This window comes from Mandrillus leucophaeus, unplaced genomic scaffold, assembly GCF_000951045.1.
Source record: "Mandrillus leucophaeus isolate KB7577 unplaced genomic scaffold, Mleu.le_1.0 Scaffold772, whole genome shotgun sequence".
In the NCBI taxonomy this organism is placed as follows: domain Eukaryota; kingdom Metazoa; phylum Chordata; class Mammalia; order Primates; family Cercopithecidae; genus Mandrillus; species Mandrillus leucophaeus.
The window spans coordinates 634,759-651,430 of record NW_012108386.1 but is presented as its reverse complement, the minus strand read 5'-3'; the positions used below and the strand labels follow the sequence as shown (position 1 = coordinate 651,430).

At 42.0% G+C, this 16,672-nt stretch overlaps 1 protein-coding gene across 1 annotated transcript in view; it reads left to right on the top strand.

The window, feature by feature from the left end:
- The window catches only part of EGFR (epidermal growth factor receptor), a 100,788-nt gene that overhangs the window by 15,645 nt on the left and 68,471 nt on the right, over nt 1-16,672 (top strand). The gene's annotated exons all lie outside the window — the stretch shown is intronic.

Sequence of the window (16,672 nt, the reverse complement as noted above, 5' to 3'; positions counted from 1 at the left end):
ACTGTCTGTTTTGAGAAAAGTATAGATTCACACATACTAGCTGTAAGAAATGATGCAGAGAAATCCAGCGTACCAGCTTTCCCCACGGAGATGTCTTGCAGCATCACAGCCAGGATGAGACATTGACCCAGGCGAAGTCCAGAGCAACTCCACCACTACAGGGCCCCTCGCATTGTGCTTTCACAAACATGCCCACTTCTGGGTGCCATCTAGGACCCCCTCCAAAAAGCAGAAGCATTCTTAAAAACGTACATCTGCACATGTTCCTCCTTGTTTGAAATCTGTCAGTGGCTTTTCAGTGCCTTTCAAATGAAATCTAAAGTCCTTACAAGCCTTGCAGCAGGAACCTCTCCCTCCCACTTCCCCTCACACTCTCAGCTTAATCTCTGCTAGGCTCTGTCCAGCCAGGCAGCCTTTCACAATCCCTCTCCTCCTGCCCTGCCAGGAAGGTCCCCTTCCCCCAACTCTTCCCCACATGTGGCGGGGCCCTGCTTGTCCTTAGAAGCCCAGCTGAACTGCTTCCTCAAGGAACCCCTCGAGAACCTCTCAGACCAGGTCAGGTTTCTGCACTCCTAGATCATCCCCATGGCATAATCACAGTTGCGATGCTGTGATGATTCGGTGAATGTCTGTCTCCCCACTGGATGGTAAGCTTCCTGAGGGCAGGAACAGCATTGGTTCCAGTCAATGCCATGTCCCAAGACTGCTCATTTTTGCACACACTAATCCTAAAAGGACGATGACAACAGCAACCACCTACATGACCTAGACGCTCTTCTGGGTGTTGTGCAAATATTAACAATTTAATCCTTGCAACAAACCACGAGGGAGGCATTCTTCTACTCCCATTTAACAGACAAGGACAGTGAAGCTAGTAAAGATAAGTCATTTGCCCAAGGGGACCCCACTAGTGTTGGCAGAGCTGTGTGCAAACACAGGCATGTGAAGCTGGGACCCATGCATTCAAAGACCATGCCAGGTGCCCCCACTGCACACCTCATCCCCACACACCAGTGACGGGGAGGGAAATGTTCCTGCACTGCCTTTGATTAGCTACTTTCATAGAAGTCACACATATACAAAGGGACTTAATTCTAGTGGGACTGAATCTCAATAGTTTCCTTATTAGGTTGATTTCTGTTAATAGTTTAAGTACTGGGTATACATGAATTAGAAACTCTAAATTATTAGCAAATGCAAACTATAAAGCATTTTATAAATGTTATTTTGTTTGTCGGGGATGAGTGAGATATTCATTATACAAAAAGTAGTGTGGATTTTGAGGTAGAAAGTTTCCTAAGGATCATACCATAGTATGAAATAGCCACAAACATTCAGTGAAACCCAAACACTCCCACTTAACCTCAAACTAACACTAAATAATAAGGAATAGACTTGGGGGCAGTGCAAGTATATTTCTAATGGTGAAAAACATTCCCTAGTGAAAACTGATGTACGGTCTAGTTAATAAGAGCTCCTCTGACCCGCACACATCAATAGTTACATCTCGATGGTGATGTGACATTTTGGGTTTTGTATTTCTTTTGCAAATTGAGCTAGCATTTTTGATGAGTGGCCGGGCTCTGCTACCCAACCTTTGGACTGTTTCCAAGCATAAAATCACAATTCCAGATAATCCTGTCCCAAAGATCTGGGTCTCATTAGGAAGGAGAGGAAGCTGGGAGATGATCCAGTCCAGCCTCCCCCAAACCAAACACCACGGCCTTCCCAGTTGTTTCACCAACCATCTAAATGTTTTAGTAATTCTAAAAATCGATGCGTTTTTTCCACGAAAGGAAGTGTTACCACATTTTCCAAGTGGGAGGCATCTATATCCTTACTCCTTCATCCTCTCCTTCCCATCCCCTCACCCCCCACCACCCACACAACATCTGCAATTCTTAAACTAAAGCACAAATTGTTATAAAAGTTAATTGCACTTTCAAAGGAATGCTTGTATAGATACTTTCTCGGCTTCAAGGAAAAATAATACGCTTTGAATGGCTGTTCAACAGCACAGAAATTAGCTGAGTAGAAGGCACTCATACAACCCTTAGGACCAATCCTTTCTGCCACCAACACCCCCCTTATAAAGACTTGACAGTGGGCCAGAATAAACAACTTCAGGATGAATCAGTTGAGACACAAGTACACACTTCCAGTTTTTCCCTTCTCTGGTTCCTGGCCTCAATAACCAGGCAGTCAACTTAAAAAGAAAAACAAAAGCTTGCCTCAGATTACAGATTACAGACTTCTTATAATATGTCCATTTCACCAGGCCCTGCTCTCAGCCCTAGGAAAGGCCACTGGAAGCCACCTCACACGGTCGGGGCATTGCAGGAGCCAGTAATGACCTTAGCTCCCTCAACATGTTCTGTCAGATTGAGTGGGGCAGCCAGAGAAGCCAGAGTTGGCACAGGAACCAAAACGAAGGCTTCCCATCCTCCTGGAGTGAGCAGTTGAGCCTGGATTGGTGCTTAGACCTATAATGGGTGCAAGCAGCATTCATTCATAGTGGTTTTCTGGACCCAGAGATTTAGCCCCAGCCCTGCTGCTCCACTCCTTTTCTCGCTTCATTACCACAAGTCTCCTAGACCACCCAACGATGCCTGCATTTGAAAGACACTTCTGCTGATCAAAGCAGCTGACATGTCCCCTTGTAGTTCATTTCTAATTGTCCCCAAGGAGGAGAAATTCAAATAGTTTATCACTAAGAGTTAAAGAAATCCACTGAAATATTATTTGGTCTAAAATTACTATCATGGCGGAGCAGCTTCACCTTAGACATTGCCCTTAAATATGAAAGCTATTTAAGAAAGTTTAATGAAAGAAGAGAATCACAAAACATTTTCCATAAGCAAAAGAAAACCTAAGAGAAAAGTTGAAAGTAGGAATGTTTTAAAGAATATACGAAGCGTGTTCTATGACTCACCCATGTAAGTTATTTGTATGTATTCTCTTGCATAGTAATTAATAATGAAGCAAAGCATGGCAATGATATATTTTCTTATCTAGTATTCTAGCAGACTCCATGTTTTTGGAAAATATCACTCTAGTTAAATCTCAAATATATTCAATCGGAAAATGGGTTTTCTGCAACAAGATTCTATATCTGTAGTATATAGCAAATATAATTCTATTAAGCTAGTAGGATGTGATAGGAAAGTAAAACCTAGGGGAGACCAAAGCAGGGAAAAATACTTCCTCATCCAAACTTGAGAGCAATTTACCGTCAGCCCTACTATTAATAGATAGAATACAGATTCCATTTTCGTTACTCAACTGCCGTATTCATTATTACACTGTATAGAAAAGGGAATCATGTCTGTTGAAAACTTATATATGATGTTCATGCTTGCATTCTAGTAATTCAACAATTTTTATCTTTTTATTGTTTGCTAATTTTTCAAAATAATAAGCTAAAGAAAACAAAATGTTTGTGCTGTTCTCAGATGACATATTATCTCTTTAAAGTTCAAAATGTGCTGTGAAATAATAGAATGCTTTCAGCACTCAAGTGTGAGCGAGCGCTCATACATGAGAGAAAGCCGTGGGGACTACAGAAGCCAAGAAGCAGATCTGGCTGGGGAGGCCTTTGCAGAGGATGTAGTTGTGCGGGGAGGCCACACACGTGGAATTCCCAGGAGGGCTGTGGAGGCGGGGAATCTGCAGGAAAGCTATGGGGTGAGAAACGTGATGAGAAACAATTATTGTCTTAAAATATCTGCAGGGCTGTAAGGTAGAGAAGCAATACATTGCATCTGTGTTAAGCCAAAGGAAATTATCAAGGGACTGGTTTCAGCTCAACGTAAGGAACAATTATGTAATAGGGCTGTCAATAACAAGAGTAGACTGCTTCTTCACACATTCCTAGTCACTCAGAATGGTCCAGGAGGAGTGGACAGCCATTTTGGTAGAGTATGGGAAGGCAGGGGTCCTCAGTGGGAGTGGCGGGGGTAGGGGCAATCATCCCAATCTAGAAGTAAATTGTGCCCAGAACGGAGCTGCAACACTGCCCTACACACAAACACACACAAATAACAATCCCCAGCCCCTGCATTTCCCTCTCGGGTTTCAGGACCTCGTATCTTACTTCAATTCCTTTATTTAGCTGATGATGAAATAGGAAGAGCTTAGCACTAAGAAAATCCTTTTGGAGTTTGGCCTGGGGGAAAATGAATCACTCCAACCAGGTCTGTCTTCTAGAAAGTATAGGATGAAGGGGCTCCTCATCATGTATTCCCTGACCTCCTGCTAGGCCTTTCCCTAAAACAGTGGCTGGCAAAGCACAACCTGTGGGTCATGCCCAACCTGCCGCCTGTTTTTGCAAATAAAGTTTTATTGGAGCATGACTGTATGTATTTGCTTACGGTCTGCGACTGTGTTCATACTATCCCAGCAGAGTTGAATAACTGGGACAGAGACCATATGATGGGTGAAGCTGAAAACATTTACTCTCTTGTTGTATTCAGAGGAGGTTTGCTGAGCCCTTCTCTGAGACATGGCAAGCGCTGTTTCAGGCTTCCTCTTCTCTAGACTCAGGCCTGGGGCAGTAAAGAGCCAGCTCAGGATAGCATTCCCGACTCACTCATTTTTTCAGGCAGGGGAGCCATCTAACATCAAGTGCCTACGTGCAGGAACTGGTCTGTTAATTAGTAGCTCTCCTCATGGAAGGGCTAATATATCCTAGAAACAGGAGTACGGCCCTATTGCGAGAATGTCCTGAGCCAAAATTAAGATTCTTCTATGGCAGAAACTTGGCTGGGGCTTCTCCTGAGTTAACTTGGTAGTCGTTAGTGATTTTTTAGTCAGTTTTTCCTTGTCAACGACCCCAGGAATGAGTTTGGGATTACAGGGTAGCCTGGGAAAGGGAAAGCTTCGCGCCCTCCCCTGGAACAAGGTCTGTCTTCACACTGCTACATCCCCTCACCCACTTTAAAATGAAACTTAAAAGGAGGACTTCAGTTAAGTAGGAGGTGAGAAGATAGTTCATTTTAAAACAAGCATTAAATGAAAACCCACACACACAGAGCATACAAATCCAACCACGCTTACAAAACCACCACAGAGGGTCCGGCGAGACCCCTTTCTAAATGACAGAGAACAGGGGTGGGGTGGAGACTGTTCGGAGAGCACGCTGGCTTCCCTGAAGGGAATTCTCAGCTGTACATGCCCGGCACAGGATCCCTGCTAGACACGGGGCCAGCTGCCTTCCTTTCAAGCTGCGGACACATCCCTGTGTCCAGGCAGGCCGGTCAGCTGTGGTCAGCACCAGCTGCCCCGCTCCGTGGTGAGGTCCCAATGTGAGAGCAGGAGGGCAGGCCGGCGACCTCTGAGTGCTTGGAGAGAGGGATAGGATTCCTCCTGTGTGACCCCTCCAGTCTCACTCAGACTCAAGTCTGACTAAGGGGCCAGGCGCTTTGACCAGGGACTCTCTCCCCTCTCACTCCCCTCCCAGGAGTCACAGGTACATGAGTCCTTGTTTTACAAATGAAGAAAACACACCCAACATGATTAAGACGTGGCCTTCATAGGGGTGGCACCAGGGTTCCAAACCGTGGACTCCACTGAGCCCAGTGCCCACTGACATGCGCCAGTAACAGTGCAGCTGCCTGTGGTTCTGTCCACAAAACTGGCGGCGGGGGCTGGCTTTCCACCTTCTTCCTTTTTTTTTTTTTTTCACTCTTCAAACACTTTATGACGTGAATATGAACTACTGGCTCCATAGTTCTGCTGACAACATGACATGTTTCTATAACTTGAAAAAAGCAAGCAGTGGACTGCTCATTGGCAAAATTGAGCCAGTAATTTTTTAGGACGATTATTTTTCTTCCTTTTATTGCTTCTCATCTGTTCCCCGCAGTAAAGAGAACAGGATCACAATGACTCAGGGAACACCTCCAGCCTGAAGCAGCACCGTGGGAGCTTAGACCTTAGTGTCGGCTTGGAAACCACAGGTGGGGTGGCTTGAGCCCCTCAGACACTCCCTCCCGAAGCTGCTTCTCCCCGTGCTACCCCAGAGGCACCGAGCGCCCTCTGCCCCCCAGCAATTCGATTCACTGGCTGTCCTGCTCCTGTCAGTACTGAAAGTTGCATGTTTGACCCTCAGGGGAAGAGTCCAGAGGCCCTTGGGTATCCCAGCATGCTCTGAGGTCCCTGCTGCTGACCCCTCGTGCTGTCAGCATTCAGAGGCATTCACACAGCATAGCCTCCCAGGCTAACAGCTGTCGTGGAACAGCAGAGCAGCTAGACGTGGACATTCTGTGGCCCAGTGCTGCAGAGGTCAAAGGGACAAGCGCAGGGAGCATCTTTGCTTTCAGAAAAAACAAAACAAAACAAAACAGCACACTGGTGTACTGGCCTTCTCCTGGTGTCTTAGTGATTATTCTTTTCTTTAGATTTTTGGTTGTCTTTTTTTTTTTTTAAAGAGGAACTTTTGTGCTTTTTTCCTAATGTTCATGGGTAAACCAATGTAAATGTGTGTATGTTTATAGAGACGGCTTTAAATGGCAATTCTGCAGTAGAGATTGATTTTTTTAAAAACATGGGTAAAAATTGAAGAAAAATTTTAAAAGAACAGTTAAACCATCTTGGGCTATGGGTGAATATGCACCTCCCCATGGAAGCCAAACAAAATCTCTCTGCAGAGAAACATTTGCAAAAAGAATTTCCAGTCCCAATTTTTGAGTCAGATATCTTTTATTTCCTTGCAAATTACACATCTGTTTCAGGATTTTTGTCTATAAGAAGAATGAATGAAGATGTGATTCTTACAGATAACTATAAACAAACCAGGAAGGATAATAACTCGTACCCCCCAATTCGAATTTGGGCAATGATCCAGAGAAGGGGAAGGCATTAAAAAAAAGAAATGGAAGAAACTTTATTTTTAGTGGTAAATGGTGGGACTGTGTATTTTATGTATGGTGAAGTTACCAAGCCCAACACTTGGCACTTGTAGACAATGTATTCTTCTAATCTGAATGTGAAGTATTACGTTTTCATTTGCTTGGTAATGAGGAATACTGGTGCTTCCGTCCCAGATCTCGAGCTGAGTGACTTCTCTTTCTGACATGTGTTCCTTTAACACACCTCTGCACTACATGGCTCTGAGATGTCCTGTGACTCTTTCATGTGTAAAGTTGCCTTCCCAAAGGACTCACGTATTCCTTCAGGGCAGTGAGTACTTCTGATTCATCCTTAGCAGCTGCCTTCACACTACTTTACTAGATATGTTGTAGTTGAATTAATGAACAAAAGAACAAGCAACTTCTGGTGCCTGATGTGGATCTCAGAGCAGGGTGGAGTGAGCCTGGCCAAAGGGTCATCGTGCAACCTCTGTGGCTGACTCCACCTGGCCACGGAGCCTCTCAGCCATGCTCAGTATTCACATGACTTCTAGAACGACAGTTCAACCAGCAAATAAACAGCTCCATATGGGAAATATTACTCAGCCTTTGTCATCAAGGAGTGAGTCATGGGCCTGAGCTGAATAGAAGATAGAAGAGAGAAGGTGTGTGGACTGGGTGGGACTCCACCCAGCGAGGTGAACTCCCGGAAGCCCTGCCTCTCTTTACGTGCACATCATCTTGCTGGGATGCCTTCCATTGTGAGGGCCTGTCTAGGAAGACAAGACTTGCACCCTGGCAGACAGCACTGAGCTGTCTCATGCAAAGCTGAGGAAGAAAGAGTGAGTTGCCCAGTGAGCTTGCTGGGGTGGTGGAGGCTGGGCTGGGCTGTGCAGTCCACAGCTCCTAGCAACCCTTGGCACCTTTCTACTGCCTGGTGCTCATCAGCTCTCCAGTAAAAAAGAGGAACATGAAGTCAGAGGGGAAGGGAGGTAGCACAGAGCAGTCTTGAGTTTGAACAAAGAGCTGGCTTCCTGAAGTCAACTGGCCAGGTTTTGAAGCCAATTTTCCAGCAGTGGTCTTTGATGCCAACCCCATTTAGGAATTCTGTATCTCCCCCTACCTCAGATGTCTCTGAGCTCACCTTCAGTGATAATCATGCAATCCCCATCGTCCCCATGCCCCCACTACCCCATTCTGTCCCACCCCAGGTTCCGTGGTGCCGTTGGCTCCCCAGCGAGCTGGGAAGGAAGAGGCCTGCTCTGCTGGGGCTCCTGCCACCCTGGCTCTGCACTGCCCTTCCCTTGCAGGCCTGAGGCACCACTGGAGGAGGCACACAGCCCTCAAGCAGCAAAGCAGATGCCCTGGACACAGGGGAGGTGCAGGGTGCAAGTGCCGGCCTGGCCCACAGACTTTTGGAGGGGAAGTGGTATTATTCACTTCAAAAGTATGCCCGTGTGTAGAGAGAGAGCCCCTGAACATGAGTAAGCAAAAGTCCCAGCACAGAGATTAGACAAGCGGAATGCTGGCCCGAGAGGAGGTGCTTACTCACGCTCTGTCTAGGAAGGGAAGCCAGGCCCAGCACACTCACCGCTGTCTGTCCTCTCACACAGAGGGATTTTGAATCCAAGCCAGCATCCTGTCCTTTCTCCAATGTCCCCTGCTCAGGAGTCAGGACTCAGCAAGGCCCACCCCGGCCACACAAAGATCCAGTTCCAGGACTCAGGACTCAGCAAGGCCCACCCCAGCCACATGCAGGTCCAGTTCCAGGATTCAGGACACAGTGAGGCCTACCCGAGCCACATCCAGGTCCAGTTTCAGGACTCAGGCTTCAGTGAGGCCCACCCCAGCCACACACGGATCCAGTTCCAGGACTCAGGACTCAGCGAGACCCACCCCAGTCACATGCAGGTCCAGTTCCAGGATTCAGGACACAGTGAGGCCCACCCCAACCACACCCAGGTTCAGTTCCAGGTAAATCATCTGCTTTCCTCCGTCTAGGAGCCTGTTCCCTGTGTGTCCTTGTGTTTAAAATGGAAACGTTCTGAGAAACTGCCTGCCAGGGCAAAGAGTGCTGCTAGGCACACAGTAGGGACTTAATATGAATTTATTGTATTGAATACATAGCAGATCAATGGGTATTGCTTTCTGAAATCTCTTTTAGCCGAATTTTGTTTCTTATAGTCCAATAACAGGTCAAATTCATTTCTGATTTACTAGCCATTCAGTTGCCCATAAAAAATGGAATGTGATTTAAGATTATTAGTTTAAAAACCAATGGAGGTAAAACAGGTATCACTGAAGACACGTAGGCAGAAATAGATTGCAATAGTTGCTGCCATGTGAAGCCTCAGTGTCATGCTTCATATTTAGAGAGATCTGTGATTTCTGAGGCCCTTTCATGTCCATAATCTCAGTACTGATCACAATTGCCCTGTGAAATTCACAGAACTGGTCCCATGTTAATCAGAGTACACTGAGCACTGAGACCCAGCGTGTTGAGATAACTGGCTGGAGATCATCCCATAATGGTACCCATAATCACAATCTTCACACAGTAGAAGTTTGATGATGTCACTGGAAGCATATTCCACAGTCCCTCGTGAACTGGCCTTCCTGTGATCACAAGCATCAGTGAACTCCCAAGAGGGTGGGACAATCTACAAAGGTATTCTCACTCTACTTAGTATATATTTCAAAAATCACAAGCTTGGTTTGGGATTCTTTTAATGGCTAGAAGGAGAATCATAGAGTTGAAAGTCCAGCAGTTTGGATATTCAGTTCCCTAACTCAAAATAAAGAGATGTTATTTTCAAGTCTTCTGCTTGTTAACTTAATTAGAGATACATTAGTTTGCAGCTGTGTTGGGCATGCCACAGCTTGGCATGTTTAGTCCAGAAGGCATATTATAATGTACGTGGCAGATTGTCAGAAATTCAAAAGGACTTTTTGAATATCACATGTGCATTTTCAAGTTCCCATGTAGATTCAAATTCAGTTTGACAGGTATGTTCAGATGCCTATCAGCTAAGAACTATTTATTAGTTGTGAAATAAAATAGGGTAAAATAAGGAACTGAGGAAAAACCATAAAATTTGTTAAATGAATAAAAGTTGTCTTCAAAATTATGACTTTTTCCATCCCACAAAAGTTTTGATTAAACCCATAATGAAAATTTAAATAAAACAGTGTATTTACTTTTGTTTAACCAATTACTTCATTATGACTCACAACTGTAGGTCTTCTAGTTTCCATTATTACAAACTATTGTACGGGTTAAATCAATTTCATAGACTAGTCTTGTTCTATAGTCACAATTTATAAAATTGTTTTTATGTGGTAAATTGAGTGTCTTCATAGATGTACATGATTATTTCTCAATTTTTAAGGACTGTATTTTTAAAGATATCCTTCTTTAGCCTTCTTTAACACTGATTTTTATAAATTTTTTACAGATTTTTAAAATTTTCTTTTTGGTAATTTTTTAGCATAAAGTAATACATGGCCACTTTGGAAAATTTTAAAAACACAAAAACTATGAAGAGTAAATAAGAAAAACACCCCGAAATTTACCATTCAGAAAAGGTCATTATTAACAACATGGTGTGTCTTCCTCCTGTCATGCTTCTGTGCATTTGAGCACATTTGAGATGTGTATATATGTTCATTTTTAGATTTTGGTATAGCAAAAGAAATGACCAATCCTGATTCAATGAAACCTCTGGCAAACTCACTGAGTGTCTTTTCCTTATATATTTTAAGTTCATCCTATAAATGAACTATCCATCCATCTTATTTGAGATTTTGTTAAATCTTTCACCAAGAAAGCAGGAAAAAAAAATCCTCTGGCCTTTAAAGCCTAATTAAATATGTGACTAAGCTAGAAATATTTTATAATGACCAACCAGAAAGTGGCGAGGACTGTCCCTCTTCCCATACAGCCTGCCTCCTCCTCTGTCTACCTCAGGCACGTGGAAATGAGAAAGGCAGAGAAACCCAGGATAAGTCATCCAAGACTTTGGTCACATGGCCATCCATTGCTTTCACAATAAAAATACAAATGCAACATGTGTGTTTGCATTTCATACCAGTAGGTCCAATAAGCTATCTATATATACACATATGTGTACACACACACACACACATCCGTACAGACACTCCCCAGCTTACTACAGTTGGACTTACGATTTTTTGACTTTACAATGGTGTGAAAGCCATGCACATTCAATGGAAACTATACTTCTAATGTTAAATTTTTTATCTTTTCTCGCGTGAATTGATGTCTGATATGTTACTTTCTTGCGATGCCAGACAATGGCCGGGAGCCAGAGCTCCCAGTCAGCCATGCAATCAAGAGGTTAAACACCCGATACTATACAGTGGACTGTGTCACCAGCATTTTGGGGATATTGTGTTTTGTGTTTTCCAATCCTTTCATGTCTACAAAATGCCATTTTCAACGACTATTTTCAATTTAGGGTGGGTTTATGAGGACATAACCCTGTAGTAAATTGAGGACCATCTGTATATCTGGTAAGGAAAGATGGATAACAAATTCATAGGCAAATAATAATTTCATGATTATTATTAAGTTTCCCTACTTAATAATAAGTAGTGATCACTGCTAGGGAGCAGAGAATGCAGGATAATGTGACAGAATGTAATGGTGGGTACTTAAGCTAATGTAGTTGCAGAACAGGCTTTTCTAGGGGGTAGGCCTTTAAGCATACCTCGTACCTTGAAGATGCAAAGGAAGCAAAGATGCGAAGATCTGGGCTGGGGATGGAAGCAGAGACAACTTGGAGGTCAAAGGGAGAGACTGACAAGAGCCCAGCTCCTACCTCAGCAGCCGTTAATGCATAGCTGAGAAAACAAGTTAAAACAAGGTTTTGCTTAGACAATTCTAAGTGTCTAAGTGGATTTGGGCAAATCTGGAGAAACTTCTTCTAATACTGTGTCTTAATAAATAATACAGATTTGCCCAGGCTTGTAGGCAGAGAGGTATACACCCCCATAATAGCAGAGGAAGGCCACAGGGCTTACCCCACAAAACCAGAGACATTTAAAAACTTAAAGGAGGAAGACTGCTTTTCTTTTCAGTTAAAATAAAGTGAAGATTTTCTTAAGAAAAATAATAATGAGACCACTGGCCTGCCCTAGATGTCCAACGAGAATGCACAGATAACTTCCTATATCCACTTTCCTGAACCAGCCCCCGACAGCCAAGTGGAGCACAGCAACAGAGATGAACCTCAAAACTACTGTGCTGTGACATAAGCCTTGCTCAAGAAGACAGTGTGGTGTGAGTCCATCTATGTTCTAAAGCAAGCAAAGCTATTCTGTAGTGAAAATGGATCAGGACAGCGGTTGCCTCTGGTGTGTGGGGGCAGGATCGACTGGGAGAGGCATTAGGGATGACAGTTACCGTTTCAATCATGACAGGAATTCAGATTACTCCAGCATGTGCATTCGTTAAAGCTCATTAAATGCTACACTTAAGATTAATCCTCTCACAGTTTGTGGATGTTACCTTAAAAACAACAATGATGACTGAAAACTAATATTGAACTCTGGTTAGTGATATGCCAATGTGAAGTATGATGATATCTCTACTTTACTTTAAAATGCATCCGAAAGCAGACTAGGGGACCACATCTGACAGACAGATAAATAGATATGTGATAAGGTGAATGTAGTAAAATGCTAACATAAGGATGTGTGCAGTACAATTCTTTCAGCTTTTCTATACATTTATAAATCTTCAAAATAAAGTTTTAGGACAAAAAGTTACTTTCTTGAAGACCTAAGTCATAGGGCCTGCTGCTCTTGATGCGGTAGAATTTGTCTTCAGATTTGCAAGGGGTAGGGCAAACCACTAGCATTTTGTATGGAACTTGATACAAACACTTTTAATTATGTGGTTTTCAAATGTATAGACTTAAATTAATATTAACTCTTTCTTTGAATAAACTACTAAAATACCTAGTCTTAAATAAATATTTTTATGTAATTCTTAAAGTACAATGTATTCCTTTTTCTTTCTTCTTTCTTTTCTGATTTGATAAATATTCTATAAAGTAACTGTGTTTAATGGCCAACATTTGAGTAAGTCCATATGCAAATCCAAACATCTCAGTTTAGACAATAACTTAAGACAATATAGAGTGGCTGACTTCCCCTAACATGGGTCCAGATGCGTGTTATGTTATGCTGCTGTTGCATTCTCAATAGTTAACTTTAATAAAAGAAAGTCAAAAGCTTATATATTTATTCAATCTTCAAAACATTTCTGGGACGTTGTCTTAATTAATTTTATGTTGCTATACCAATATCACAGACTGGGTAATTTATAAAGAAAATAAATGTATTTGGGTCATGGTTCTGGTGGTTGGGAAGTCCAAGGGCATGGCATTTGCATCTGCTTGGCAGCTGGTGAGGGCCTTCATGCTATGTCAATCTATGGTAGAAGGTCAAGAGAGCATGCATGTGAGGTGGGGGGGAAGAGAAAAAGGGGATTTAACTCCTCCTTTTATCAAGGACCCACTCCCGTGATAGCTAACCCACTCTTACAATAATGGCATTCATCCATTCCTTAGGGCACAGCTTTCATGATCTAATTATAATACCTCTTAAAGGTTCCACCTCTCAACACTGTTGCATTGGTGATTAAGTTTCCAATAAATGCATTTTGGAAAACACATTCAAACCACAGCAGAGGTCAACGTTATTGTCACCATTTTCATATTTGAGGAAAGCATGACACAGAGAGCTTGGAGAGGTACTTCAAGTTCACACAGTGAGGAAGTGGCTAAACTAAAACCTTATCTTAGATTAATTAAAAACCTCTTGCTCTTTGCAGTTTTGTCTTAAATCTACCTAATTTGTTACTGTAATTTTTAAGTAATTTACTCATATAAGTGGTCTCACATTAAATTTTCTCATTACTTTATATTTCTAACATGAGATATTTGGTATAAGGATGGAACCAAGATCATACCTTGTTTTAATTAGAAAACCTAGACCAAGTCATTCTGATCCTCATCCTAGATTTCACTTAAATGTTGCTGTCTCCTTTTGGGTATTTGACAAGGGAAAGCCTCAGAAGAAACAACCTTATATGTTTTCTTTTGATACTTTAGTTATTAACCCAGGATAGTATTCAAGATTGACATGCCTTATATTGAATCAAATAGTATGTCAACTGCCTTCTTATTCTCAAGAATAGACATGTTGGGTAATTGGGCACTTAAGTTTCTTTGCAGTTTTTTCCATTATTAACAAAATTAATGAACAACATTCTGCATAAGGTCTGTTTCCTCAGAATAAGTCTCCCAAAGTGGAATCATCATGATGTAGAATTTAGGCATACTTGCTTGTTTAAACAAATTGTCCAGTTGCTTCCCAAAATGTTTTGTGAATTAAGATTTACATCAAGAATATGTAATGTTGTTACTGTCTCCCAAATACAGGATCTTTTTCTGAATATAAAAGTTACTCATGCTAATTGTAGACAATGAAGGGTCATTATCTTCATTGATAATGAAGTGCTTCTAATACTTGTGCTTTTATTCATTTATTCAAAAAGTGCTAAATAAGCCCTGCAGGAGCTTTTGGGGGGTTATTTGGGGCTCATTTAGCACTTTTTGAATAAATGAATAGAAGCACAAGTACAGGTTTTTTTAAAATTTTGTTTTCTGTAATAGATTAATCTTAAATGGCATTTTTCCTTTACTGACAAAAGTTACTTATTCTTTGATTTAATAATAAAAATTTTTTGGTTCAACTGAGAGAAACTTGCAAGCTGATGTCCTTGATTATTTAAAATGAAAGCAGCTGCCTGTTTTCATCCCTCTGCATCCTGAAGAAACTCTTCTTCAACGTGTTCCAGCCCTAGGTTCTAGTTGACCCCGTTCACCTGTTTGGCATGAGGGGCCCAACCAACACTTACGGCTACCTGGACCACAGCCAATCTAGTTGGAATGAGAGTTAGAGGCCATAGTCTGTCAGCCGGGAAAGCAGCTTTTATTCCAAGGTGTGCTAACCGAAAGGCCACGTGTTATTGTCACAACCTTGTACCTCCATCAGTGCTGACATCTTTAAGGACTTTAGAATTGGGAAATCAGGTTAGCCCTATCTGCATGTGTAACAGACAACCATACAATTGTTTCAACTTGAGGTTGCATTCAGAACAAACTCATTTCCCCCATACTCCTGGGGAAAAGCAGACCAGAGACGCTGGGTCAATCCAGAGTTATGGTTGGAAAAATGATGGAATAATTCTGCCCCTGGAGATAGGAGAGAGGGACTCCATCTTGTCAACTGTCATGGTTCCCATGTGAAAGTTATCGTTATCACTGAAATTGAATGAGAACACAGAAGGGAAGAACAGGGAAATCCCCACAGAGTTAAAGAGGATGTGAAGATTGCTTCATATTTAATGTTTGTGTAAGTGCTTTGGGTTGGTTATGCGCTGTCTGAACATGTGCTCATTTCCATGGCTCATTGCAAGGGCAGACAGTCCGATGATACTCTTTAGAATCATTCCCATGGGGAGGGAACAAAGAAGCCTATAAAATAGAAATGCACATGTAAAAAGCATTGAAGAAAGTGCCAGTGTATTGATTTTGGCCATGGTTTGTGCTCTACCACCTGGTTACTGTGATTGCAGGAGCGCCTTTGCAGATGAGGAAGAACCTGGCCAGGGCTCAACCCAACATCCAAAGCCAGAGGCCATATTTCTTCACTCTTAAGATAATTTGGGTTCAAATTATAGTCGCTTTACACACTCTCTGCCTCAAAAGCCCCAAGACTCTGTTTTGTTATGCTCGCCTAAACATGCCTTTCAAAGAGCTAGTGCTGTAAATACAACTTTATTACAATCCTCTCCTTTGCTTTTAAAAATGGATAACCACTTCCATTTATATGGTCCAACGTTGTCCCTTAATTTAAAACTTTTTTCTTGGATTAAGTTTGATGCCTTGAAATATTAAGGACCCAAGCATACAGGACTATGTGTTGGTGGTGAGGGAAGTAACTGCACCTCTGCCTGTGCTGGGTGGATCAACACGGAGTGTGGACGAACACAGGGATGTGTGGGTTTCTCACTAGCTGAGGGTGTTTTTAAATGTTGTATTTTGATGTTTGTTATTTTCTGAATATTCTACATTAGACCTTTGATTTATTCTTTGATGCATTCATTTGAATAATATTTTTAATCTGCAGCCAGTTAGGTTTTTAATTTACACTTTTGTCACTGATTTTAGGTGTACAATGTTGTGTACACTACTGCCCAGTGTATGCTATGTTTGTAAACATTCTTTGCACACACAACAATGTGACATACTATATTTTTGCGAAGTAAAAAATTCATTATATAGTTATTAACTCAGTTATATTAGTGAAATACCTTGTGAAATTTATTTTTTGCCTACTAGAGCTCTTACAGGTTAATCTTGTCTTAGAGATTTTCATAGAATTTTCATCTACCGCCCATGCCTTTAAATTTCAACATTTTTTAATTTTGGCATTTTAATGCAATTTCATGCATTATAGGGACAAGCTATCACTTACTATGAATTGCACCTTATATAAAGATCTTTTATCACATTTGCTTTGCTGTATCCATCAGTGAGAATTTGTATTATCAGTCACTAAAGCTCACAAAGTTAGTAAGCTTTGTGACCAGATGACTTGGGCAGAAATGGGCGAGTCTCTGTGTGGAGGGAGTGAAGAAACTGCTAGCCTTATTACCTAGACCTTGAGGGATTGTTTTATTTTAGTTTTTCTGCATTTTTCAGTATTTCATGTGATATCTTTCTTTTTAT